General features: G+C 43.3%; 1 long non-coding RNA gene and 5 other non-coding genes across 6 annotated transcripts in view; 1 reads left to right on the top strand and 5 right to left on the bottom strand.

Moving 5' to 3' along the window:
• Window positions 1-1280, bottom strand: part of LOC125951897 (uncharacterized) — a 1309-nt gene extending 29 nt beyond the window's left edge. The window contains exons 1-3 of the long non-coding RNA XR_007468801.1: window positions 1176-1280; window positions 1052-1114; window positions 1-679 (exon numbers count right to left, since the gene is read on the bottom strand). The exon at window positions 1-679 is cut by the window's left edge and continues 29 nt beyond it. This is a non-coding gene — a long non-coding RNA (uncharacterized LOC125951897). The remainder of the gene's footprint in view (window positions 680-1051; window positions 1115-1175) is intronic.
• A 531-nt stretch (window positions 1281-1811) lies between these two features.
• Trnal-cag (transfer RNA leucine (anticodon CAG)) lies at window positions 1812-1894 on the top strand. The gene has a single exon. It is a non-coding gene; the product is annotated as a tRNA-Leu (tRNA).
• Window positions 1895-2172: 278 nt separating this feature from the next.
• On the bottom strand, window positions 2173-2255 carry Trnal-cag (transfer RNA leucine (anticodon CAG)). The gene has a single exon. It is a non-coding gene; the product is annotated as a tRNA-Leu (tRNA).
• Window positions 2256-6821: 4566 nt separating this feature from the next.
• Trnal-cag (transfer RNA leucine (anticodon CAG)) lies at window positions 6822-6904 on the bottom strand. The gene has a single exon. It is a non-coding gene; the product is annotated as a tRNA-Leu (tRNA).
• Window positions 6905-7444: 540 nt separating this feature from the next.
• Window positions 7445-7527, bottom strand: Trnal-cag (transfer RNA leucine (anticodon CAG)). The gene has a single exon. It is a non-coding gene; the product is annotated as a tRNA-Leu (tRNA).
• A 780-nt stretch (window positions 7528-8307) lies between these two features.
• Window positions 8308-8390, bottom strand: Trnal-cag (transfer RNA leucine (anticodon CAG)). The gene has a single exon. It is a non-coding gene; the product is annotated as a tRNA-Leu (tRNA).
• Window positions 8391-27500: the final 19110 nt, after the last annotated feature.

Genomic DNA, 27500 nt, shown 5'->3' on the forward strand with positions numbered 1-27500 from the left:
CATTCGTTTTGCCGTCCATTTTCCGTTTCCAATTTTGTAAAATATTTTTAATATATGTTGCCTCATCCGGTACGTACAGGCCGCCGTAGCAACTGGTGAGTATGTTATTGAAAAGAACAATAGTGTTTTTAAATTTACATAATTGAATATGTTCTCCTTTCATCCAACAGCATTTAGATATTAGATTGTCCGATATCAACTGTAACAAAATATTTCTCTTTGGAGTGTTGTAGTTAAATTTTGTTACAAACACATTTGTTACTTGCTCTACGAACGTTGTGTTTCTGGCCAATCTTTCTAATTCGTTCAACTCATCAATAGTATCCACAGGCAAATTTAGATAGCTATAGGATGATGTTGCCGGAGGTGGTGTCGATGAGATAACTTCTTCCGTTGCAAATACCGCTGTTGGAACCGGTGATGGTGGTGCCTGTGCGTATTGGATGCGAAGCACTGTATCACGAACTATGTTCTCTAGCTTCTCTATTATATTAATATAATCTGGGGATTTGTCGCACTGTGGCTTTTCGAAGGCAGAAATGATTTTCCTGATTTCTTTCATGATTTCCGTTTCTGTCTTTTCCTGATTTCTAATTCTCTTCCGCATCGCCGCATTCTGCTGTCGCAAAAGGCTGCAATTTTGGCAGTCGCAGTAACACTCTGGGATCTCTGGATATTCCTAGGAAGAGTAGTTTGAAAGAGGCATTAGAAATAAAGCTATTGTTTCTCCAGATGTATCTGTATGTAGCCATGGATTCCATGAGTTGGGACGTCTTGTGGGGCAGTAGTCTGCCACTGCCGATGAAAGGTAAAGAACCACGGCCTACGTTGCGGTTACTGCACACGATTCTGTCCGCAAGAACCGCAAAAGAACGCTAGACCCACACCAACCAAAGCAAAGGATGCAATGTATAGGACGAGTCCTGGTCGAAGGACGCTCCGGATCAAGAAAACTGACTGCCCGTTCGACTGAACAGAGCCCGCTTCCCGAGCAAGGATTGGCGGTCTTCGGGTTAAGTGCACGGATGTCTGACCAACCCAAAATACTCACTTCCATACTAGTTCACGGTTCCGCAAACGATGGTGATTTTACCAGGGGTTGAACGATCAGCGCCTGAAACACAAGAGGTAATGCAACTTATCAATAACTATGCATTCAGGACGATTATACGAACCAACTAATAACGGCACCTAGGATAAAGTTAGGGTAAAATTACGAGAAAAACCGAGAACATTTTTTTTGTGTTCTAAAAAAATCAAAACATGAGGCCTCGTCCACATCATTTGCGTCTGCGACAGGATTTCCGACTGGTTTGGGAAAAATATATTTTATATGAACTGCAACAATATCCAAATTATCAACTGAAGGTAGATAAAATTCCGTTTTTGTAAATTTAGTGTGATGTGGTAGAGCAATTCAGGATTTTATTAAATCGCGTACATTTCGGTCCCGGTTGATGTGGATTAGGCCTAACCAATTTTTAGTACAACGCTAGAGATGGTCACCGAATAATCGTCAGCGATTCAGATCATTTTTTTTTTGTAATTATCTATAGCTATTTATAACATTTCGTACGACGAATATTGTCAGGTATTCAAAATTGCGATCAAAATTGCAATAAAAAATATTTCACTATTTCCTTGCTCTCACAGCTACGTTTTGATTTTAACTATGTTTATTGGAATACAGAAAAATCCTACTTAGAATATTGAATCTGTAATCACAAAGGAGTTCGTCTGTGCGCATCGTAATTAATAGAACTCGAGAGATAGCGTGTGCGGTTGGATTCTGAGGTAAGAACAATAGATAAGTCAGGATGGCCGAGCGGTCTAAGGCGCTACGTTCAGGTCGTAGTCTTCTCTGAAGGCGTGGGTTCGAATCCCACTTCTGACATCTGATTCCTATATTTTTGTTTCCTACCATGGATTGATAACAATGTACATTTAACTATTACACCAACATGTCTGTTAATCCACAACTTAACTTAGAACTGAAGCGGCACACATTTTGTGCTAAAATGCTTGATGGTCTATTCAAATGTAATACACGATCAAACAAATGATCTTCATACATTGATAATACGTAAGTAATTCCAATTTATCAAAATAAATAACTCAAAAAACGATTAAGGCGAAGACTAGGCGAAGATCCCTCAAGTGAAAAAAGTGGGATGTCAGAAGTGGGATTCGAACCCACGCCTTCAGAGAAGACTACGACCTGAACGTAGCGCCTTAGACCGCTCGGCCATCCTGACTTGTTGCGAAGGGGGGGGCACAATAAGGCACAAGTACTTTGACATGTTTACCTTATCATTATATCTATCTTCTATCTTCTTCTTCTATCTTCTATATATATAAAAATGAATGTGTCTGTCCGGATGTCCGGTATAGACTCCGAAACTACTGAACCGATTGACTCCAAATTTGGTATGTGGGGGTTTTTGGGGCCGGTGAGTGCTATAGGCATGGTTAGAAACCCCCCGCTACCTTCCTTCATGCCCTTCCCTAACGCTTGATTGTTAAAAACATTTATTACTCCGCAAGTTATGAATCGAATACCATTAACACTTGCACAATTGTTGATGGTCATCTGAGAAACTATGGGACAAAATTTGGTCTACAGCGGATGAGGGGAAAGCGGAGCTTCCATACAACTCCAATCCTTAAAATACGCCCTAGGGCAATATGGGTATCGTTTCCTAGGTTTTGATGGTCTAAATAGGTTAGTTTTATTTAATATCCTTTAAATTGTTTCTTTCACCTATCCACCACCACCACCCTCCATTCCGTACATCTTGCAGAGCAGAATAATGGGTGGGAAAGTTATATAGTTGCGAATAAAAACAATAGAAGAACGAGAAAGAGAGAGAGAGAGAGAGAGAGAGAGAGAGAGAGAGAGAGAGAGAGAGAGAGAGAGAAAGAGAGAGAGAGAAAGACAAAGAGAGAGAGAGACAGAGAGAGAGAGAGAGAGAGACAGAGAGAGAGAGAGAGAGCCTGCGGTGGAATGATAACAATGGGATCGGCAACGCTGCAGAAATCGTTACCATTTTTTATTGGTGTGTCTACTGTTGGTTTTAATTTTCTTAACAATTTCTTAAGTTCAATCAAGTCATTAGTTAATCAAGAAGTTGCTTTAAGTTTCACAAGTCAATTTACATGAAACAATTATAAAAACTCATTCAGTTGTGGAGTATTTGAATTGATCAAAAATTATATTAATTTTTGATTATTGATTTACGTGCCTCTTATCATTGACGATTTTCAACGTAGCGGGTTATGAATGGTAAACGATCGGAATTGCATGCATAAACATATAAAGGAGCAGTAACCGAATAGTAATAGAAAACAATACCAACATATCTATCAGGAACGGCTTGCGATTTGAATGATCACCGAGAATGTCCGAGAGAGAAGAAAGACCCTCGATCTGATCGATGGACGTTTGAACGAATTTGAAGTGCGGTGCTTTTAGTTATGATCTATCATGTGACTATGTAAATCATCGTAGGCTGAATACCGGAAAAAATGGATCAAATGTGTCGTATTGTAATGTCGTTGACCCATACCACCATTTGAACTTAACGAGCTATGTGCAAACCGAACACTAAAGTCAAAGTGTTTTATAAAAAAAAAACTTGGGAAAATATAATTCGTGGTCCCAAATGACATCACTTAGCCCGAAAGACAAAGCCTTTAAACTCAAGCATCATTTTAACTTTCCAGTTCATATTTACAATCACGTCGCATCGCTATTTCCAACATCACTAACAGACCTAACTATTGATTTGGTTCATTGATAAATCGAATACGACCAAATGATGGAATAAATAAAATAATATCTACCGAAATTTTCAAGTTTCTGTTTACGATAAACCCACGACCCATCAAAGACAGTACGAAGTCTGTCGGGGCAGCTAGTTTACTATAAACAAGTGATATTCAAACGCAACCGCTTTGGATTGTATCAAACTGGACAGTTTATGGTCGTTTAGTATGAATAACCAACCGAAAAAGTTCAGTGGGTAAGGTCTGGTGAACTGGGAGACCATTCATTCTTCGCTTCAAATTTGGTTAAATTGTTCCTGCACCAGTCTTGGACAAAATTCGCTGTGTGCGAGGGCGCGCTCCATCTTGCTGGAACACATAATCGTCGTCTCCGTATAATCTTTCCAAAATAGGTTTATCTAAGCCAAGCTAAAACTTTAGTTTTAAAATCCATTGAGTTAATTTTTATGTCTTTAAAAAAACTAGGGGTAACTTGCCGCGCATGCACATACCCACCATAACCCTTCACACTAAAACTGGGAACGTTCCTTTGATTATCTGTTACATCCTTGATGTTTATGGGCCACGATCTATCGTTTTGGTCATTATGATTTTGCTCTAGAACAAATAGTTTTCATCTAACAACACAAAGTCTCGGCCAGCGTGCCGAAATCGATTTTTAAAACACAGGCTCGTAATGTTTGCTTCGTTACTAAAATCAGACCACCAACAGACCAATCCAACTCTCAAAATACTAAGTAAACACTGTAGTTTAACAGAAAAATATTGATACTTGAGCTAGGTGCTGTAAATGTACCATAACCCAGCAAAACGTCCAGCAAAATTTTGTATGAGAACATATTGGACACGGTGTATATGGCTACATGGGTTTTCTCGTTCAATTATTGTTTTAGCGCTAGAATAATAGGAAATCGTTAGTTTTATTCGTTAATTTTGATGATTCTATATGATTGTTCTAATCTTGAAAGTGTATTGGCAATTTTGGGCGAGTCGTAACGCATAACTGAGTAGCGTAACAGACAGGAAAGTGTTGTGTCGTATTTGTACCGCTAATTTGTTTTCCTATCTTGTTTTTCATCTCTTTTTGAGGGTTGTAATAGTGCTAATGATGATCAGTTCTTTTAAAGGCTTCGGCAGGATGTAATGGACTTGACTTGAATTGGCTTCTCGAATGTTGATTTTCCTTTGTCATGATCTTGAATTCGGCAACATTTGTCTACTACACCTTTGCCACGCACGGTGTAACTGTGTAAGTCAAAGGTGTATTGTGGGGGAGATCGAGTTTTTTCATTAGAAGCCAACGTTCCTTTTCATACTGTTGGAAACGCTATGTCTGTTTGAGCAGAATTCAAACGTATGAATCTCATTTTCCGGGCGTGTTTGCTCCAAAATTATTAAATTATAATTATTATTATTAGAAGCTTCGGGCCAAATTTCTCCAAATCTTGCACATTTGTTTGTGGCTACTTTAGATACTATGCCAAAAAATGGATCATTGCCGGGTTAGGAGGGGTGGGGGCTTCCATACATTTCTAAACCTTAAAATCCATTCTGGGGCAATATGGCCATCGTTTCCCAGGTTTTTGGGGTCTCTAAACTGATTGGTTATATTTGGTTAACTCTATGATGAAACCCTCAGCTTTGCACTATTCCTTCAATTCGAAATAGGGTGATAGTACGATTAAATCAATTTGTGGTGTATCGAAACTTTATACAGCCGGTAGGATCGAGATTGTATTTTTTTCCATTTAACAAAGCACATCTACGTTTCAAGGATGTTTATGAATCTGCTATCCTTTTTGATCAAAAACGGTGTGGTAAAGTTAACATATTAGTGAAATAATGTTTTATTTACTTGCGAAAGAAGATTACGGCTTCGAATAAAGATCAGAAAATTGATTTGTTGGCCATATCTGCTTGCAGCATAGCATAAAATCCGTTGGGAAACATCTTCTGAGTTCGAATTAGTAAATGGGGTGCTAGGGGAAAGCATTGTTCTTCATTTCGTGAGCTTTACGCGATGCTTTTAACGGTTTGGAGAGACATATGAGAGTCAGTGGTTCTAAAAATTAACAAAAATTTATAAACATCATGCCAAACCCCGTTTTACACATTTGAAACCATTAAGATTTGATAACGAATTGTTATTTTCGGGATTTAGATGATTTGGTTACTTCTTTTCGCTGATAAAAAAAATAAATCAAGGTGGTTGTGGGATTTATAGAAGGTACCCCTCCACCGGTGCCATAAATTATCTCATGAACTTGCTGACCGGCAGGAGAGAGCAGAGCGATTAGGAGTTCTCAACTAGCCCGCGACCAAGGCAGTTGGAGATTTTTTGATCGCTCCGAGAGTCGCTCGAATCTGTACTATACTAAAAGACTATACTAATAAAAGACTATATTAATAAACGATTGGAGGATTTAAAAAACCAACCTCAAGCGCGGGCCAAGTCAATATTTACAACAGTGGTCTTATACTAACTGGACACTTCATGTTTTGTTAATATGCGGCCAAAATTCAACCTGTGATTGTATCCATTCCTATAGGTGTTTAATAACTTATTTTTAGAGTAGAAAATAGTAATAAAAAGTCTCGATTTGAAATAGTGTTCCTTGAAGATTTTCTGGAACAAAATGATGGTGGTCTTATAGTAACTGGACAGAATGTACGCTCTCTGGTAAAACTAATTAAACTGTTTGGCGCGATTTCAAAAGTCTACATTTTACAAAGGATATCATTCTTGATAATCGATAAGAAAGACACAAAACCTAATGATGGTTCAAATGCACCTTATATCCGTATGAAATCGGGCAAATTAGCAAGTTGTATTTATAAAATATATGCATCAAAATTTTTAAAATTCTCCCTTCGAAATGAATACACAAAATACTCCTATTGACCTGTCGCGGTGATCAGGACTTTGAATACACAACTGGCAGTTTGTCGTAAATTTACTATCGATTTTGTTCGATAGTAATAAGATGGACCCCAACTCCACACTGTGGGGAAGAGAGCCTCATCTATTGTTTTGCTGTCAGAAGTGGGATTCGAACCCACGCCTTCAGAGAAGACTACGACCTGAACGTAGCGCCTTAGACCGCTCGGCCATCCTGACTTATCTATTGTTCTTACCTCAGAATTCTACCCCACCCGCTAACTCGCGTGTTCTATTAATTACGATGCGCATGCACGTGCGCCTGCGTAACCAGTCGTTAGACATTCATTTTTGCTTTAATCAGACATAGGCAGCGTATAAGATGATTTTCAAATTTTCTTACATTGCGCAGGAAATATCATAGAGATTATATTCGTAAGATTTGTGAAAACGTTCGTCATGCCAACCGAAGTCGACAGAATGAAAAAAAACTTAAAATAATCTAACACAACTTACAAATGAAATAAATAGAAATAGAAAACAAATATAAATAAATAAGAAACAGAATGTGGGCAATGAAAGCCCAACTTAACTAACACTAACAGAAGGTCAGTACTGTCGGTAGTAGCGCGCCAGATAAGTAAACAAGACACTAACTCAAAACAACGTTTATGTAATTTAGCAAAAACATTTTTTTTAATAATACCCTTTACAGTGTGTTTCATTCATGAACATAGATGAACCCTTTTATTTAGACTACCGCACAATAAAGGATTTAGATGTCAGAAGTGGGATTCGAACCCACGCCTTCAGAGAAGACTACGACCTGAACGTAGCGCCTTAGACCGCTCGGCCATCCTGACTTATCTATTGTTCTTACCTTAGAATTCTACCCCACCCGCTATCTCGCGTGGTTTATTAATGAACGGAGGTGCGCATGCGTAATCAGTCATTACAAATTAATTATTTTCAACCAACCTTGAAGGAGGGGGGGGGGGGGGATGGCTTTGAGCAGGACGAATCATAAGAGGCATCATGGCAAGATTCGTAAAAATCTTTGTCTTTGTACCAGTCAACCGATCGAAAAATACATTATAATAACCTAACATCCTATCTTGAAAACCACATTCTTTTTGACATGTAGAGCAGACGAGTCGTAATGTCTTACATATAGGGCTAATCTTTTTTATCTATCATTTATTTATCTAGCAAAAGGACAAAATTTGGCAGATTTTTCAATTGATCTTCAAGACATCAAACTCGCAAATCTTGCTTACAAAAGAAGAACGGTTTATGACGAGTTTCATAAAACAATCATAGAGGGGAAAAGTATTATGAAACGTACTTTTTAAATGAAAGATGAAAGTGAATAAACAGTACACAATAACAATCAATACATTTCAATTGGACTGACCCCTACTGGTCAACGATCGATCATGAGGTGCCGGTTGTTTGATTGAGGGGTGTGTATTGTATTCTTCAAACGGTCAGGTCAATATAGCTTTGCTAGTATACCCCTCCTCCTCTTTTCGATAACTTATTAAATGAAGTAAGCGAGCTTCTGTAAAATCTCACCACCTCTTTACAGTGCTTATTTTTAATTTATTCTACTTCTTATCTACAACATAAATAAAGGATTTAGTTGTCAGAAGTGGGATTCGAACCCACGCCTTCAGAGAAGACTACGACCTGAACGTAGCGCCTTAGACCGCTCGGCCATCCTGACTCGTTACACCTGATAGAATCATATTTGGGCTGGCCGAAGCCACAATCGCCGCGATCCTCATTATCAGATAGTAGTGCACGTCTACTATGTTTTGTAACTTTAAACACAACTTTTAAAACAAAACAGCAGCAATCATTGGGTAAAAGGTAGAACTCTATTCTTCGCTCATTATTTCTCCTTTTTACAGTTTCTAGTTTTGTATTTGACAAAGGATGCTCTTACATTTCCTCGCTTGGTACTAAGAAACAATCGCTTTCAATGTATTTTCCCGTCTCACCTTTTCCCACAGCAATCTTTGTTGTCAATGAACGAACTTCAGATCGTCGTATAATACGTACAACTCAATGCTGTGTTTGCGTCTCAATTGCCCTTCTTACAAACATTCTTTCAGTGTTTTTTTTCCTTCACTGGCATTTTGCTCCGAACATATAAAACTGAAAAAAATGTAGTGCATTTTCAGATTCCTCGAGCGTGATATGGAAAATATTTATAAAGCTGTAGATCAATAGGTGAAATTCACTCAAATAAAATAGGTACAAAACAGACAAAAGCATTGAAAGCCTTTGTACCACCTTTGTGGTCTTTGTATTACTGGTAGATAGTTGCTGAGCAGGCAATGAAACTATTTCGCGCGTTTTTAATCATCTTACCAACGAAATTTCCGGTACCAAAATGTCCGTTACAGAACAGTAACTGCGTTGTCCGTTCGTTGCTTCCGTTGGTTGCTGCCCCATTCCCACAAAGTCCATTCACCAATCGACCGTCTGCCGTCTAAATCATCCGAACGGTTAATCCAATCCCATGCAATCCCAATCCCAATTCCTCTGCTCACATAAAAGGCTCCGTCCCGTGCACAGTGACCACGGGTCAGCCAGGGTCTGGTTTTAATTATTCGCAGTTCATAGAACGTCCATCAGTGCGCCGAATGGTCATAAGGTTGACCTTTCCTAATACCGGAACGACCATAAAACGAGTCTCGCACACTTCTTGGGAGCGTCCGGCTTAAGACAATTTTCTGCCGCGGTTGGGGCACGGGGTGATAAATCAAAGGCCCAGCAAAGGTCGTCCCGTGTCACTACCGTGTCCAGTTGCAGCAAGTAAGAACACGGGACATCGTTACAATCAAATCCATCTCACCGTTTCCCACCGTCAGCCCTTTGCAGAGTGACCCTTGAGGCGTTAGCGGAGTAAATCAAAATAGTGAAACAAGTTTGATCGCTTGTAAGCTCTGTACCGGCTGTGGTCCCCGGGAATGTTTTGCTACAAACTAGCAGTTTGCCGATTGACCCTCCCGTCCGCTGACCGCTCGTGGAGGGACGTGCTCAAAAGATTAGGCTTCAAGTGAGATGTCCGTGCGAGCGGTTCCGGAACAAACCAGCCCGTAAAGGTAATAATAATTAGGGAAACTTTCAATTTAAATCGGAATCCTCGTGGCGAACACCCATAAAACTCCCGGTCAGTAAAGGTCGTCGGGACAGCACACGGAAGCTTGACCTGCCCTGTTGACCCGGTCATCGGTCCAGTCCAGTCCAGTTGGCATGATTTGCATACGATTGCATTCATCCAGCCCCCGGTACGGTTTCGGATCCTTTAAGAAAAAGGATCCCAAGCGGTGGAAGCGTTGGCGCATCGGTAAGACCGGACGGGTGCAGGGTGAATCGCATAAATGTCTTCCCCATCATCCCGGACTGGTCAGTGTGAGAAAAAGGTCAGTATTAAATCCGTCGACCTCGACCCAAAAGGGGCCACTACCACCAGCACCACCACCAGCACCACCACCAGCAGCACCTTGAATCCTTCGTCCTTTTGCTCGGTCACCTTCGACCCATCCCTTCGAACCCTTATCGGGGTGACCCCGGAGACCGGGAGATCCCGTGCTAGACGTGGCTGCAGCGCCGCCGCCTTTGGCCGTTTTGCTGCCATTTGACCAGGTCACGGCGCCAGGGGCCAAGTGTCGTAACCCCTTTCCGGGGTGTTTGTGTGGCGCACGCCATCAGCTGACCAATGGTCAGTTAGGGGGTCCGATATCCAGCCCGCAGTCCAAAGGTAGAACCGTTGTTAACGGTTACGGATATCCGCGTGTAACTACATCATAATAAAAGCATCACTCGTCCTTGAGGAACCCATAGACAAAGAGTAAGAATCACGAAAGACGAAGGGGTCGCTGGAAGATGGCCAGCAAGGGTCAAGACGCCGTCTTGATTTAATCAAATCCGATCCGGTCCACCGGTTCGTCCATCTAAACTGACCAGTCGTAGGGCCAGCGTTGACCACTCAGGGTTCGGCCCCTACGATTTGCAAAATGTCCTCGAATTAACATCGAGAGCATCGTTTAATGAATAACATGCACTTGAAGAGGGGCCCCTCGGTGGTTGCTTCAGGCGTACGGAACCGCCTTGGAGAGCGCATCGTCGGCCGAGCCGTGTACTGGTAAGGGTAAGAAGAGTAATGGCGACCATCAGAAGGATAAACCTATCCTGAAGGATGAGGATCTTTGAGAGAGGCTTGGAGTACAATTGTTGCTTCTTCTTATATACCAAGTTGAGGTGTTCGATTGTTACAACCAAAGCGTTTGTTGTACCGTGATGTGATCGAAGAGTAAAAATGAATTCGATCTGTTTTAAATGATAAATCCTGTTCTTGTCACTATCCAGAGCACAGCTGAAATATTGGTATTTCAAAGCAAATGCTTTGACAGGAATTATCTTTAAAGGTTCAAATATCAATGGATTGTAGCTCGAAAACGCTGAAATCATAACTTACATCATATTATTTGTTAATATATTGCTTACCAAAAAATGGCCATACCTTTTAGATACCTGGACATTGTCCAAAGCATCAAATACTTAGAAAATCATATTCTCTGTCCGTTAAAGTGTCCGTCTGCGTGTCACATACTAATAGCCTCAAAATGTCGCATTACTCTGCTTTATTCAATTCAATCCAGGCAACGGTATTTAGCAACTTCCAAAGGCATTTCCAACTGCCAACGGTCGTCCCGTGGCTAACACGACCCTACAAATGGTAACCAACGGCCAACAGCGAACCGTTAGGCTGCATAAAAGGGGGTAATCAACAGCCATGCAGATGAAACAGCCGTGCAGGAGACAAGATAGCGCGATGAGCATACAGCTCAACATAAACTGAAAGAAGAAGAAAAAAACCATCACACGCACACTCGCACCAGAGGATAGCATAGACGGGAAGCAAATAAATAGAGAATAAAAAACTAAACAAAAAGTACCAGAGGAGATGCAGAGGAAGAAACGGAAGCGGCCAAGGCGAACCATGCCGTAGGACGTTGATGATGAATATTCCATCGAAAATTGGCAAACAGGATATAAATCAAAGGGGGAACTCTCGGCTCTCGCACTATCTCGATATGGTTCCGGCCATATCGGCTGCGCCAGTCATTGTCAGGTCCAGGTGGAGTTTTGTTGCCAGCTTCTGCCAGCCCGGCGATGGAACAAACTCTGAAAACCAACGGAAGCCAAGGAAGAAACAAAAGTAAAAGAACTAAAACGAAGACGCAACGAAAGCAACCGAAAGTGAACGAAACAACACTGTCCTAGTTATGGGAGCTAGCGGCTGTGGGGTGGTCCCGCAAAAATACAGGCGCATGAAGGGGACAAAATTCTGTCACCATGAAGCAATTTTGCGAAAAGTAACCGAATTCGCAGAAGACGACAAAACTTGTGGTCCGGCGTTAAGCATTTAAATAAAAGACAAAAGCATTGCTAACTACTGGGAGGCCAGTGGTCGAACGAAAATGAAGAAAAGCGCCTTAGGAAATAGAATAAAACCAAACAGCGACGAAGTGGATCTTAAGAATGGGTTGCTTAGATGCACGTGGCTCCCAAATGTGGTACATACCTTTTGAGTCGAATTTTTTGCTTCTTTCGTTATCGATTCTGATTACCTCATTACCAACATTCTATAACATTTTTTTAAATCTCATTTCGGTAGAGGGTTTTCTCTTAGCCTTAATATTGTTTTCTATTTTCATCTTATGTAAATGCAAAATCCCTTTGTTTCCTTGCTTGTTTCATATTTAGCTCCTCACTGTTGCCCCACAAAAACCCCCGGCTCTTGTTTAATTCTTTAGTTAATTTTCGTATCGACCTTCCACGAGGTTGCCGTCGAGGTGCCACACCGGTCGGTAAAAGATTTTGAACATAAGAAGTCGTTATGCGCCGAGCATCGTCTGCCGAGAGCGGCGGAGTTGCTTGGGAAAAGGGGTGATGAGTACTTATTTCTTTTCCAGCTGCGCGCTTCCATCTTTCCGGGTGTTTTTTTATTCTTCGCGTGCCTTGGACATCCTTGGGCACTTTTTTCTCGGCTTTCGCTGTCGTAGTTCGCTTTTTGCTCAACTCTTTCACACGAACTCCAGCCCTTTTCGCTCGGTGCTGGTCGTTGGTGTCCTCACTCGCGCAGCTATAGGGGACCTATAAGGTGTCAGCAGTGGCATCGTTATGTACTGCGGTGATGCGTCTGCCCGTTAGACACTGCTCGGCGATAGCGCTAATGATAATAGGAGGCAGGACGTCCGACGACCGGATCCTAACGCTGCTCTGCTTCGGCTTATGAGTCGAATGTTACGAAAAAAAGAACGTTCTAAATTGGCATCGGTTAAAATCCATCTTAAAGTTTGTTTTCGTTTTCTTGCTCATCATTCGGCAGCCAGCTTCTCGTCAATCCCCTTCCTCTCGATTATGCTTGTGATGGGCGCACGGTGCGATGTTTTATGTACAATTTCGGCCTCTATTTCTTCATTCCGAAGAAGTTGTCCTTGCGGCCTGCATCATATCGCTGTTCTCGAGCCGGCACGTCGTCCCATCAGAATGACGTGATTTCATGTCGCTCTATTACTCTTGTTCAGCCGAAATGGTAGCTTCTGTGTTTCATATTTTTTTTGTCTTCTAATTTATCCGAGGCGCGTGGGAAGTCTACCCTTCCAAACGCCCCACTGGAATGGCTAGACGGAGCTCTATTATGGCTCTAGGATGAGGGTATATTCCGAGAGGATGTATTTGTAAGCTGATATTAGGTAATAGAGAAATTACTTCACCAAATAGCATCGTGCCAGCTGTAAGGTGGAAATTGCCGAATATTCTAACCTAAAAGGGGAATATGTATGCTCCTTTCGAAGGTGTTTTTTCTTTTTTTTCACAATAATGCTTATGGTAAGGAATTGAAGGATAGCATCATTGAGCGTTTGTTAGACAAATGAAATAACCCATAATGAAATAGTCCACAAAAATTACAATATTTGCTTCATAAATGACTTCTGTACCATCCATGATTCATGTTACTCGAATTCATCTAAGAATCGGAAACGAAAGGAAGCCCAAGTAAGGCGGACACTCTAAAACTTTGTCAAATTTCCGATTGAACAGGAGCAAGTGTCGTGCTAAAAGGAAAAAAAGTGTTCGACTGAAGCAAAAGAAAGAAGGTCGCCTTTTCCTGTAATTGCCAAGTTGTAATTATTTCTGTGATATTCTCAAATCTCCCCTGAGTTTCTTGGTCCCTTCTTTATTCATTACAGTTGATTGAATGTTGCCCAGAGTGGTCACAACAATTGCGACCGAGAGAGTTATAGCTAGCCCAAGGGGGCAGGATAATTAGTGGTTCAACTGGTGAATGATGAAAGTTTTTGATTTGTTTTTTTGCCATGCTATTTGATACGTTCAAAGGGATGGTTTTAATTATTGTGGTAAGAGTGTTGGAGCGTTTCGTCTTCTGTTGTTCTATTGGATTCAGAGAACATTTTGAATAATGGACTGACGGGAGTACCAGTTGATTTTAAATTAATTCTCCAACTAAACGCATAAAATGCCGTTAGCTATCATAATGCCGTATTGCCAAAACGGAATATTAACATGATTTCATGCGATTCATAAAATATATGAACCTCATCCTAACAGTGCTTCAGCTCCGGTGTTGAAATCCTTCGAGCGTTTCGGAATCTGTTTGCTGGTTGATTAACATCTGTTCGCCCAGAAAGTCGCCGACGATGCGAAAGTGATAAAGAGATCGGAATTTGCTCGGATTTAGTATGCTTGAACTAGGACGAAGGTTTGTTCGGACAAACCAGCACCCATCCCCAACCGAAGAACCGAAAGATGACCAGACGAAGACAGGGCGGAAACGGGACCGAGAAAACCGGGTCCGACTTGTTCGTTAGCGTTCACCAAGAATCTAAAGTCAAACTTTTCCTTCAGTGGGGGCCTACTGGTCCTTTTCTTCAGAACCGGCCTTCCTGCATGGGATCAGCAATCATGCGAGGTGTTGCCGGAGAGTAAAACATTATACAGTCTGGATACAGGTTGGGAGCGGCAGTGGTAAATGTAAATTTTGAAAACACTCCGAAGTGAAGCAGTTGTTGGAGAATAAATTTGTTTAGAAGTTGCCACTGGGTCTGGGAGTTCCACTAACTTGTTGATTTGCACTCAGCAACTTGGCTCTTAATAAATCGGATTTTGATTCGCTTAATGTTTCAAATCTATTGAACTGATTTGAAAATTTTTTTTCTTCCTCGAAAGCAGACATCAAATGCAATTGCGAAGGGATTCGTGGGGTTTGTATTCAGTTTATCAAAAAAGTTTAAACTTTAACAGTTTAATCTATCAACAAGCCCGCTTATAACGGTTATCCTGGAAAGTAGATTCATGTGCCGGTCGATGTGCACAGGACCGGATGGCTAAAACGTTAACTGTTTCAACTTTAACCAACTTTAGCAAATTGCGTTGCTACACCGCCAGGACGCCAGGATTCCGTAACACGTCCTATCACCCCCTTTTCCAACGCAGAACACAATGTCCAACGATTCGCTCGAGTGATGAGGAAAATTAATCAAAGTGGTGTCCATTATTGCCTCCAATGTGAACCGCTTGGTGGTGGTGGTGTGCTGGAACCTGAATCACTGAATCCCTTTATCCCTCGCCCCATTCCCCTCCATTTGGTACCGGCAGTTTGTGGGAAAAGTCGATTCACATGACAAGTCCCACCCTTCCTCCCACCTTCCTCGATACACACATACACGCCCACGAGAGAGACGGTTGAGCGGACGGTCGCAATCGAAAATAAGCATTTTGATGAAGATTTTCGCAAAAGAACTGGAATTTGTAATGAACCATTTTCGATTCGCTCATTACCTACGCCGGCAAGGACGTGTAGCGGGTCGGTTCGGGTTTGTTTCGAGGAAGGTGGAGACGCGGGGCCTTTTGGGAAGGGTTAAGCCACACACACACACACACATGCTCAATGCTGCTTGATTGCTCGCCTGTCGCTCCTCTCGTAGTATCCCTCTTTTTGTGTGTCGCTCGTGGGTCTCTCGATGTCCGACGAACGATTCAAAATGGACCAAAACAAAGGTTAGCAACTGTTGTATGTTGTTATGGCGTACCATCGCCAGGATCTGAGCTAAGGGTTAGCTGAGGGTAGCATCGTTGGAGTCTGTGTCGTGTCTCTGTAGTCTCCAAGGCCAAGGAAGATAGCGCTTGCGGCCAGGATGATGGCATTTATCCTTCGTATGCTTACTGTGATGCTGATCTTCTCCATTGAAGTGGAAAAATAGCAGGAGTCGACTATTCTAGTGTTCGTTTTTAAAGTAATGGCACCTTTAACTATACTATTGATGGGTTCATTCTGATGAGAGCTACACGAACTGGGTTTAAAATTATGGTATGACCAACAGTTATGTTTGCTTCTTGAAGAAAGTAGCAAAGAACTTGGGCAAATCCAGGTTCTCTAAGTCAGAGTGTCGGCTTATGCTAACGTTCCCTGTAAATGCTGCATTCGTAGCCTGTCAACATGATTTAAATTTCCGCAGAGCACACTTGGAGCTAATTTAACAAAAAAAAATTAAAAGCTGGATCGCCTATTGTCTGGCCATTTTCCAAATTCCGAGCGATGTGTGCGCAATATTACTGTATCTTTGCCGTGTCCGTCTCACAGTAGAAAAGGTTTAGCCAATGTTACACGTGACTTGATCTCAATCTCCAGCCCTCTCTTTCCCGGCGTATGCGTGTCTGTCGTTTGATCCCTCACTATGTTCATTTTTAGAATTTTTTTTCACCCGGAAGGCCGGAACATTGGCCATCCGTCTATTCCCCTTGGGAATAGGAGCGAATCAACGCGGGAAACAATGCAGCAGCACACTTTTGGACTAGCATAGGGGTGAAGCATTTAGCATTCTTCTCCGGGGCAAGGGATACCATAAAGGGGTTGCCTCGCGATTGAACTGTTGCTAGGCTAATGGGGAGCGACATGGAAAGGTATGTCCAGTAATGGAAACAAAGCCCAACGCTCACACTTTGGTGGCTTACGCAAGATGTTTTGTTTTCCGCAAGAACAAAACATTCGCTGACGTCGTATCATTCGAAGTGCTTCGGGTTCGGAAAATGCGTCAAAGTGTTCTGCGTTGCCACGGTAACTGCTGCCTTTCTAAATTGAGGCCATCTTGCTTCTAAACTTGTCTACGCGAGAAACGCACACTCATCGCACAGACTCACCGAAGTGGAAGGATGGAAACTGGACACAAGTTAATTTTTTTCCATCTTCTTTTCTCCTTCTCTTTCTCGCTCTTTTTCCCGGGAGAAGGCGAACGTTTTTTAATGCACCCTTTCTCCAACACCCCTCGCTTTCGTTTATCTTCACATCTCACTCCTTATTCCTCAGCTACCGCCATCGAAGTCACGACCGTGCTCCGGCTTCAGCAGCTTACCAGTGAACGCATTAAACTCGGGCCAAGAAGTCGGGCACCGGTACCACCGGGAGGAGTGAGAGGAAAAAGGATTGAGACGACGACGACCACGGTTCGTGACTGTCCAGCGTCTCGGACGGACCCACGCCAATCGGAAAATGGGTAAAAAGTACACGCAATGGATCGTACGCACACCATTAAACCTTCGCGCAACGGATCGAAATGGAAAACTCGTCGTTTTTACCGAAAATAGAAGAAAACCAAGAAATAGAAGAAGACTCGTGGAAATTACTGGCAGACGAAGAAGGTCAGCTGGCCGGAGGAAGATGAAGGTAGCGAAGGGATAAAGCAAGAAGAGGCGCCCATCGCTTTTACTCCTTTTCTTGCGCTTCTTCCGCCGACACTGGATGAGGCCGTTCCTTCCCTCATCCCGCGCGCTCCTCAACGCGCTCTTATCGTTCGCGGCAAGAAGAATTTCCCGACATTTTTCCTCCTTTTACACCCGTTCGCGGCCGGCAGTTGCGTTGCGTTGATTTGGCACTTTTTTATTCTCAACAATTCCCCGTCCCCCGCTTCCGTTGTTTCTTCCACCTTCCGCTTATCACTGCCTCTCGCATTTTTCCTTCCTTCCACATTTTGCGCCATGTACGAACGGTGGCGCAAGATTCGGTCATCTTCGGGCCGTCGTTTTTTTTAAAACGTTCTTTTACACAGACAGAAAGGAGAGAGAGAGTGTGTAACAGAGAGAGTACGCGAGGGCGTGCTGTGGTGTGTGGGGGCCAACGTAAAGGGTGAATTTTTAATTTGATTCTTTTTAACTTTCCTAATGACGATAAATTTAATGACGCTGTTATATAATTTATCTGAAAATGATGCACGAACGAGGGCCCCGCGAACCGGATGCGTGCGCAAGAAAAGCGAAACGAACACGGCCAGTAACGGGCCCGCTTTTTCTTTCGTTTCTTGAGCTCGAGAGTTTTTACGGTGTCTCGGACGGCAGACGTCAGTGGCCGCGAAATGGAGTGACCAGCCGCGGGCCAGAGCGCGTGTTGATGGGTTTGCTCATTTGCGTGGTGCTGCGCGAGAGGAAAGTCGAAGGAAATGGATCGATTAAGGTTCTGCATGAAGCACCAGCAGGACGCAGCAGAACAGAATCAGCACTATGGCTTGCATAGAAATTGAAACGCGCCAAAATTCTTTGTTCGCACGATTGAAATGTGAAGTTACGTGCCATAGCCTCCTCTTTTGACGTATTTCATTCGTAGAATGAAATATGTGCATGCCAATGTGTCATTTTTGTTACTGTTTGGCAGTTTATCAGTTGAATGATTTGTTTGGTTTGGTGTTATAATTCACCGACATACTTTTCTGATGATTACGATTTTTTCTGTCTGTTTTTAACTTCATCAGTGTTAACGTTTATTTTTTACAACATATTGAATAGATATAATTTAGGTCTTCTTCTAACGAAGTTATATGAATAAAGTTCTTCATTGTCTCTTTCGGTTTACTAATCTGTTCACAATCAATCACTATTTCATGTTCTTATTTCAACTACATTAAATATACTTATTGAAACTTATTGGATTCATTTTCATTTCCATTCCAGCATTTTTCAAACTGTTTCATTCCTGTTAGGTATGTATGTCTATTATTTTTCTATTAATGCATTATACTACATCTTGCTGTTCAGATCCGATCTATCATTCATTATCGAATTGCATATTTCTTTCTATTTCACATTTAGAACCCCCTTTACGGGGGAGCAGGCCAGAGCTTATCATCTAGATTGTGGTTCCACCAGTTTGCATTATCAAATGAGTTTTATTTAAATTCTCTTTTTTCATTAACCACTTACCTCTCTCTTCTGAGGCCAGACCAAAGATCCGGATCCCCGATAATCCGCCTAATGTGATGGTCAAACCCGTCGTTGTACCTCTCCCCTCGGGTATCCCATCACCACCCCCCAGTGACACCAACAGCAGCGACGATGACGAAGATGACGCCGGCGAAAATGATGGTAACAATTGGCTACTTCCCGCTTCCCGTAGAACTGCGAAGAAGTTTCAGGCACCGGGACTCACCTTCCTTCCTTCCTTCGTCTCATCGTTGCAAGCGACGCGAAACGCTTACGCGGTGGTTCCGACGTCCAGCTGGACTCTAGTTACCAACTCCCACCGTTCACCCATGGGTGGTTTTAGCATATAAACACATTTATATATCAAATTGTTATCATACGCACATCAGGGCCCTCCATGTGCGTCTCGTATGTGTGTGTGTATGTGTGTCACCCAGTCCAGTACCATCCTTTCCTCTCGCTCTCTCGATGAAGCTGCGCGGTACCAATGTCCACCTTTCTCGGTCGGTTCTTCTCCTCCCCACCCGGAATCAACCCCCGGTGGCACCATCGGCCATGGGTTCTGATGGTATTTCGGAACTAGCCCGGGCCTGCCTTTGGTCCTGCTGGAATGTGAATGAAGGAAGCAAATAAACCAACCAACACTCCACACTCCCTCGCCGACCGCCTCGAGCCGCGCGCCTTTTTTAGAGAACCACCACCCCCCGGTACCATCCACCCTCTCCCTACATTACTTTCGCCCCCTTTTCTTTCGGGGAACTCGTTGCGCCCCTCCTCCCCCTACCCCGTGAAGCGCTTCGATGCCGAAGCGGAATTTCGCTGGCCGTCGCTGCTGGCTGGAAGAAGATTCAAAGTATTTCCCGCTGCCAGTGTGTGGGAAGCTGTGTCACACATGTGGGTGGAGAAATTTTGCGTGTCTGTGCGTATGTATGTGTGTGTTTGTGAATTGAGATTTTGTAATCCTCTTTGTCGCCTTGACGGTGTTGTCCTGCCGCGTACGCGTTGGCATAAGTAGTAGTGGTGGTGGTGGTGGTGGTAGCAGACGTTGGATGGCCAACGCTGCCTGGCTGGCTGGCTGCCTAGGACGAACGGATGGACTTTCCAATCCGGTCTTCGTGTGGAGCGATCCAACCCTCTACGGAGCTCGTCCGCTTCGTATCGATCGGTCAACAGTGTGCTAGGGCACACACAAACACACACACACACACACACACACACTGTCCCAGCACACTTACCAGCAGCAGCAAAGGGGCCCCGGGAATCGGAACCGGAAGGCGGAAGGCTAAAAGTGAAAGTGCTGAATCGGAAGCAGAAGCTATCGGACATGCTCGGACAGCAAATACAACCCCACCATGAGAGCGCGGGGTGGTGTTTCAGTGGGTGGAAAGAAGGGTGGGTGGTGAATGTTTTATTATAATATATGTAAAACCACCCGGCCACCCGGCACCGGAGGGAGAAATAATTTTCAAATTTCTAATGCCCAAGACATCTGCATATGTGCCGGTTGGTTGTCGGTCGTTCAGTCGTTCGGTGCCGGGCTCCTTGGTCCAGCAAATCGGCATTCTGTCCACCGTCCAAGCGCAAGGGGGTTGGGAGTGTCACGCGGAGACCGTTTGGAAGATTTAGTTCTTCTGGATCTGGCGTGAAGTTTAGCTGGCTAGCTGGCTGGCTGGCTGTTGCGTACAGTAAATCGAAATGGATGGTTTGGTCCTCTTGCGCTCTTGTATCCTGCTACTGCTGCTGCTGCTTGCGAGTCGATAATGATTCTAAGGGGCCCCGGTTCTGACGTTTATGTACCAGGGTTCAATGGACGGGGACGAGGCCATGTCCGGAGTGTGTCTAATGGGAGGATGAACAGCTGCGCACCCGTCTTCATTGGGGAAACATTAGACGGATGGACTAAGAGCGGGGTTAGTGTGAGAAAGAGCGAGCTTGGAAGTCCGAGAGATAAATCAGTTTCAGCTCGATTCCGGCGATATGAAGGCGCAGAAGGAAGCGACGAGTGAAATGGCGAGAACGGCCAACCTATGTTGCCTGCGTCTGTGCTGGAATTGGATCATAACTAGTCTGCATAACACTTTGTTTGTTTAATGTTCTGGAATGAAGCATCTCTTTTATCGACTTCGAGTGTCGCACCCAATTTCATTTCAATGTAAGTGAAACGTTTTAAGTAGACTTTCGTCAACGATTACCTCTGTTTACGCAGCAACTTAAGTAGTGTAAATAGAAACTACTTCGTCTTCGTTCGATTTGTCAGAAACTTGGATTAATTGAAAGATCTAATCAACGTCAACGCGTCTCGCCGGTAGTACGGCGATCTGAGCACCTGTGTAGTTTTTAGCGCAAACCTGGGTAGAACTAAACTATTATAAAGGCCCATGCTCGACACTACCAGCAGACACTAATTCCCATTCGAGCGCAACTAAATCCCCCGGAACGAAACGAAGGGGTGGAAGGTTCCATCGTTCTCGCTCCATCGCCTTTGGCCCAAATCAGTTGATCTTAATTAAGAACAAACCAACCATCCAAGCTAGCCAGTTAGCTCACATGGCCTGGCGCCGACGACGACGACGGCGACGACGACGACGGAAGGATCATAATTTAATATTAACTCATAAATTAAACTTAATAAAGTCACCGGCGGGTCGGGGGTATAGTCCTTGGCGCGGATAGGCGCGGTACGAAGGGGTTCAAGGGGCTTGTATTGTTTCGTTGACCCGAGATGGGTGTTTCTCATGCAAAACCATTGCATGGGAATCTGGCAGATGGGTTAATGCACACCCACATACACGCACACACATGGGAAGCAGGGAAGGGGAGAAACTTAGCGTTCGTGGCCGCCTAGAGTCTAGAACAACACTTAACCGGGAAGCTCTGTTCAATGGGTTGGTCTGTCCTTTTCGAAGATTGCTTCAAACGCGCAAATCGGGCAGCAAGGCGTGGACCCAACGCCATTGAGGGCATGGACCAGCACAGCGGGACATTGCACATCCTTCCGAACTACCTCTCCACTGGTCGATGGTTTCGATTAAAAGTCTCCATTTTCGGGAGGTTCATGTTGATGGTGGTGGTGGTGGTAGAGATGGTAGGCTTATGAAGTGTAAGAGCACATACATGCACGCACGCACCGCTTGTATGACTTGGTGTAGCTTAATTACGGGATAGTCATGCGCTTTGGAGCGGGTTTAATCAGTAGGATTAAAAATTGAAACCAATTCCGATGGTGGCAGAACCAGTGCAGAGCTAGCCCGATATGTGGTGTACGTCCGGTGTGTGGTGGAAGCGTTCTCGTGGCGTTCCGGTTGATAGCTGATTGGAAATTTTTGTTGAATTGTTTCCGCTATAGCATAGTGGGTTTATGAAATCGTTATTGTTTTCAAACATTGATGACATGTATATATGCATATCTTTCTCTTATGTGTATGTATGTTTAGATACAATATCTTTCATTTATTTCACGATAGAAAATCGGCGAGTATTCGGGCTGCTTTTCATAAATTAATATTATCATTTGGTATCCTGCCTATTTATTTCATCTTTGCTCTGACAAAAAAGTAAAATAATGCTTTGCAGCTATCAATGGGTTTTGTTATAGCAAACGCTAGTAACAAAGTTGTTGAAAGGAGAAGAAGAAGAAGAAGAAGAAGAAGAAGGAGAAGGAGAAGAAGAAGGAAATGAAGAAGATTAAAAGAAGTATGATTTTTTTTATAAAAAAAGAGGAGCTGTTCATGAAGCTGTAAACTGTTTAAAAAATAATTCTAACATCATTTGCGTCATTCTTTATGAGGAATCGTTACAGTCATATGATTGCTTTTGATTAGCATGGATCAATAGATCTGGAGTTTATACGGATCAATATGAAATTGCTTGAATAAGTGAGTGAATAATATTGCAATCCTATGAAACTATTTTCACATATTTTTTGCCCCCATACATGAGCGCAACACAAAGAAGATAGTGTTTTGACCATTCTTAACAGTTAATGTTACAATCTTATACAAATACTTTTGGCAAGAGCGAACGAGAGAAGATCTCGAAACGCTACAGAAAACATTTTGCAAAACTCGTAGTAAAAGTAGCAATTACTTCAGCAAAGCCATATACACACACATACACACTAACGCCAAACGGAAAGCAAATGCGCTACAAAACAATTACCAAGGAAATGAAAAAGAAACGAACAAAAAAAAAAAAATGCCGCTCTGAAATCAATCGAACGACACGAGAATTCCATTTAAATTTCAACCCTTTTCTCAATCAATTTTATTGTCAGCCACGCAACCGGCGCTTCCGTTTCCGTTTGTCTCAGACCCGCAGTGAGCCTGTCACGTGGGTTTAAGTTTCATTTCTGCAAAACCAGCTCCCTCCACAGCTCCCTCCCAAGCCGAGGGATCGACGATCGGCGGCTCTGCTGTTTGCTTTGCAACCGGGCGCAATGGGAAATGGGAAGATGTCCTGCGAGAAAGTATTTAACCAAGAAACAACCGAACAGCCCGCCCTCCCGCCCGTCCCGTGGCGCCAGTAAAGGAGATGGATGTGAGCCGCCTAGAGAGAGAGCGAGTGGCCTCTTCAGCGGTGCTCGAGTTTTGTTTTTCTGATTTTCATTAAAAGCATTAAAATTTCATTCCACGGCCCAAACGGGAAGAGGGTGCTTCACTTTCGATGGCGGAGGTAGGGAGGGGTGGGGGCATTGGAAAGGATTCGACTTCAGTTCTTCTTTTTCTTTTCTCTTCCCTGCATTCCCTCCGTCCGTTGGACTCAACCGAGCAACAACCGAGTGTGGCGAACACTTTTGCGTTTTTCTTCATTTTTTTTCTTTTGTCCTTTTTCAAGGTACCTCCTTATCGACTTCGATCGTTCTTGGGGTGGGGTGGCGGCCACGCGCGGTGGCGCGGTGTACTGTTACTTGTACATAATTATTTTCTCTTCCTTTTAATTGCCAAAATGGAAACCGAACGATGGTGCCAAGTTGCCCGGGTATGTGCAATCAAGAGAAGGACCACAACGGAAGCGGCAGGAGGTTGTTGAGGGGCCGGAACGGGTTGAGAAGAGATTGGAGGTGGTGGAAAAAATGAAGAAAAAAAAGGAAATTAATGAAAGTAGGAAGAATCGCCTAATGGAGCAGAGGTATTTTGAAGGCAGCGACAACCGGGAGACGAATCCGTCGTGACATAAAGTGTCAAAAGATGGCGAGGAGAAGGAGCGGAAAGAGTAGATGAAGCAGGAGGAGAAAGAAACACTGAGATTGAGCGTGAGCAGAGGTTGGTTTGGCTTTTCGGTCAGATCAGGAGTAAATTAGTGGGAGTGAAAACAAACTGATGATCCTGCTAGAAGCACATACCCAGGGGTACAGGGGTGAGCTATGCTCTCTTCCTTAATGTCAGCATTAGTGCAGACATTATGCGACATTATGCGAACCCCGTTTTGCGTTATCACTGGACGTCCCAATCAGTGCAAGTGTTGTCCAGTAAGTTCCAGTTGGAAGGTTAAATCATTTTTCATCAACCACAGATAAAAGGACTTACATTGGCTGGAATGTTTTTGTCTCGAATGCCGGATCTGCTATTGCAGCACCGTCGTGAGCTGTAACCCTTTTTAATGGCAGGACCTTCTCCTTCCTTGCGTAGCATCAGCGATTCTTTTCGATTTCACAGCACGAACAATTCGGTTTTACGATGGAGAGGAAATTCTAAATACACTCCCGCACACCTTTACCCTTTCGCTTTTCCTTCCGAGGAGAAAGTCTGATTGGCAGATCCCAACGCCAAAAGAGAGGAAACTTTTTATTGCTTCGAGCGCGTGTAGCGTCCAAGTCTATGACCAAGATTTGAGTTGCTACGGCAAAGAGGAAGAGTTGTCAGTGGCCGAAGGACGTGACCGAATCGGGCGATCGCTACTTAGCGGTAGATGGTGAGGAGGTGGTTGGATAAAGAACAAAAAACAAAAGAAAAAATCAATAATTAATTATGTACAAGTTGTCCGGTGCAAGTAAAAACGAAGTCCAACCAACCCACGCGCTCAACAGAGAAAGGGAGAGAGAAAAAGAAAGGGAAAGAGAAAAAGAGAGAGAGAGAGCGAGAGAAGGAGTGTATTGTTTTAGTTTTCTGTTTCTTCATTACCATGATTTGCTTCCTGATGTAAAAAAGGTTTAAACTTTTTTTTGCTGTTGGTGCGCCATACTTCTACCGGCATTATTCGCGCGCCTTTCGCGTTTCGTTCGTTTTCTAATTATTTATCATTAGACGAGGGAAAGTAAATAGCCCCGCTCGTGGGCGCCACGGCCACGGGTGCTAATGAAACACGTGGGACGCACGACGCACGACACAAAGAAGTGGCCGATGCTGGACCGATCTAGAATGGTAGATGAATGTAAAACAAAGGCCACTCGGGAGGGGGCGAAATCACGAACCGAAACTTGCAAGTGAAAGGGTTAAAATGGCAAGTGCCGGCCAAAATCGAGGAGCTGGATAGAACGAGCACGAGCCCGAGTCGAGAATTTACTTTCAGCTGCTGCTGTGGAATGAAAAAAGAATAGAAACACACACAGACGCGCGCGCGTTCGAAAAAAATAAAAACACTTTTTCGAATCGATCGAAGAAGATGTTGGTCGAAAAGATGCCGGATAGCTAGGAACGAGGCTTAGCATATTGGTATTTCAATCAAAGTATGCGTTCCGTTCCTTCCAGCTGAACTGTGCTGCACGGTTTGTGTCTCATGGCAACGTTACATAGCCTGGCTGCCTGCCAGTGATATGGCCTGAAGGGCAAGAGTTAGAGACGTGCCAGAGGATCGACCGATTGGCCGCTTGTTGCAGGAGAGCAGCGCCGAAGCAGAAGAAAAAAAAGTCTCTCTAAAGTTACCATGGATACAGGGTGGGAAACATGTAACAGAAAATTACGGGAAAATGCCATCGAAGCATGTCGGAGGCCTGCAAAACGGGCGGGGACCAGGACTAACGCAGGTCCAGGGCTTCAATTAAATTAATTAAAAATGTTTAACCAGATATGGCTATATCGGACATTTTTGCCAATGACCGTTCGTTGTTTTTTCTTGTATATCGTTGTGGCAGCCATGAATCGGCAACATTGAGAAGAAATGATTGTTTCGTTAAATAACCAGTTGCCGGAATGGGTGGCAATTCTGCTATACCTGCGCCTTGAAATAGAACGTTTGTGACGGTAGGGACAGTCAGGACATTTTGAACCAATATTTGAATCATGTAAAGTTTACAAAATAACTGCAACTTCTCTATATTTCTCTTCTCTTATCCATGCAAAGATACTAATTTACTTAGGCATACTAATTTACGAGTTTGACGAATAAGTCTTACTCACTAACCACCTGTTTGCTTTGCGTTACTGCCCTAATATATTCCTCGTTTTATAACATAGAGTGGGCACCAAAATGATGTAATAGGTCCTTACAGAAACACACATTCCCTTACTTCTTGCCTCCTTTCTATCACAGATTGTGTTATGTCATAAAGAATCAAAATATTCATCATGTACCAACATATTTTTAATACATACCTGCTTGTCCATCAAATAAAGAACCTGTTTGATCTAGACGCATTTACCATATTTTTACAGCATTATAATTACAAGCGAAGAGATAATAAAAGTGCACTCATAAGTTATTTTCCTTATTTTTACCACTCAATTTAGTGCAAGAAATTAAGAATAAAAAAAAAGTCATAGAATGATGAGTAACTTTATAAAATATCATATCAAATAGTTTGAAGCCACCGAAAAGACAACAAACAGAAGGATAGGAAATCCTTGATCCAAGCAGGTTCCAAGGGAATTGATGGATCTTTTTTTATAGATTCATTTAACAAACTTCATCAAGGTTTACGCTTTCCAAAGTAAGGCACGAGTTGGCTCGCGAGAGTTTCCGCCTGGGATTTCTCTGGTCGATCATAAATTTCAATAAAGACAGCAGAAGCATTTGGCCGCACATGTTTGTGAAAGGGTAACGGGAGCAGTACATAAAATCGCAACGCTCATATCGTTGGCAGTCAGCATAAAGCAAAAAGCAAAAAACAAAATGTACAAAATGGACTCATAACTCGCCTTTTTGCCCGTCAAATTACTAGTTTTCCAAGACTGACTTTGCTTTAAAGATGATACACAACTGGTAGGCAACTCGTAAGGTGCAGAAGAAAGTAGTTCATATGCCGGATATAAATTTCACTTTCTACCATCAGGATGCAGGGGGCAGGATTGAAGTTTAGAACGATTCGTTGGCCTGCTTTGGTCCAAACGATGAGGTGAGCGAGCTTTATGGCGTGTGTAACGTACGTCGACCCGATTCCAAGGGAGGGCTGCCGGTCAGGAAATGCGGCTGGCAGCAGAACACCACCGTTGAACCCACGGAAATTATCTTTCGTGGTTGGAGCAGATTAGAAACGCGGCTTGCTCACCGACACCGGTGGTGTACCCGGTGGCGCACATACGAAACAAATGTGGCACACACACACACACACACACGCGCGTAAATCGCCAGCACCACCACTTTCCCATTTCACCGCCCAATGCTTAATCGGCGA

The sequence above is a fragment of the Anopheles darlingi genome, chromosome 2, assembly GCF_943734745.1.
Source record: "Anopheles darlingi chromosome 2, idAnoDarlMG_H_01, whole genome shotgun sequence".
Lineage (NCBI taxonomy): Eukaryota > Metazoa > Arthropoda > Insecta > Diptera > Culicidae > Anopheles > Anopheles darlingi.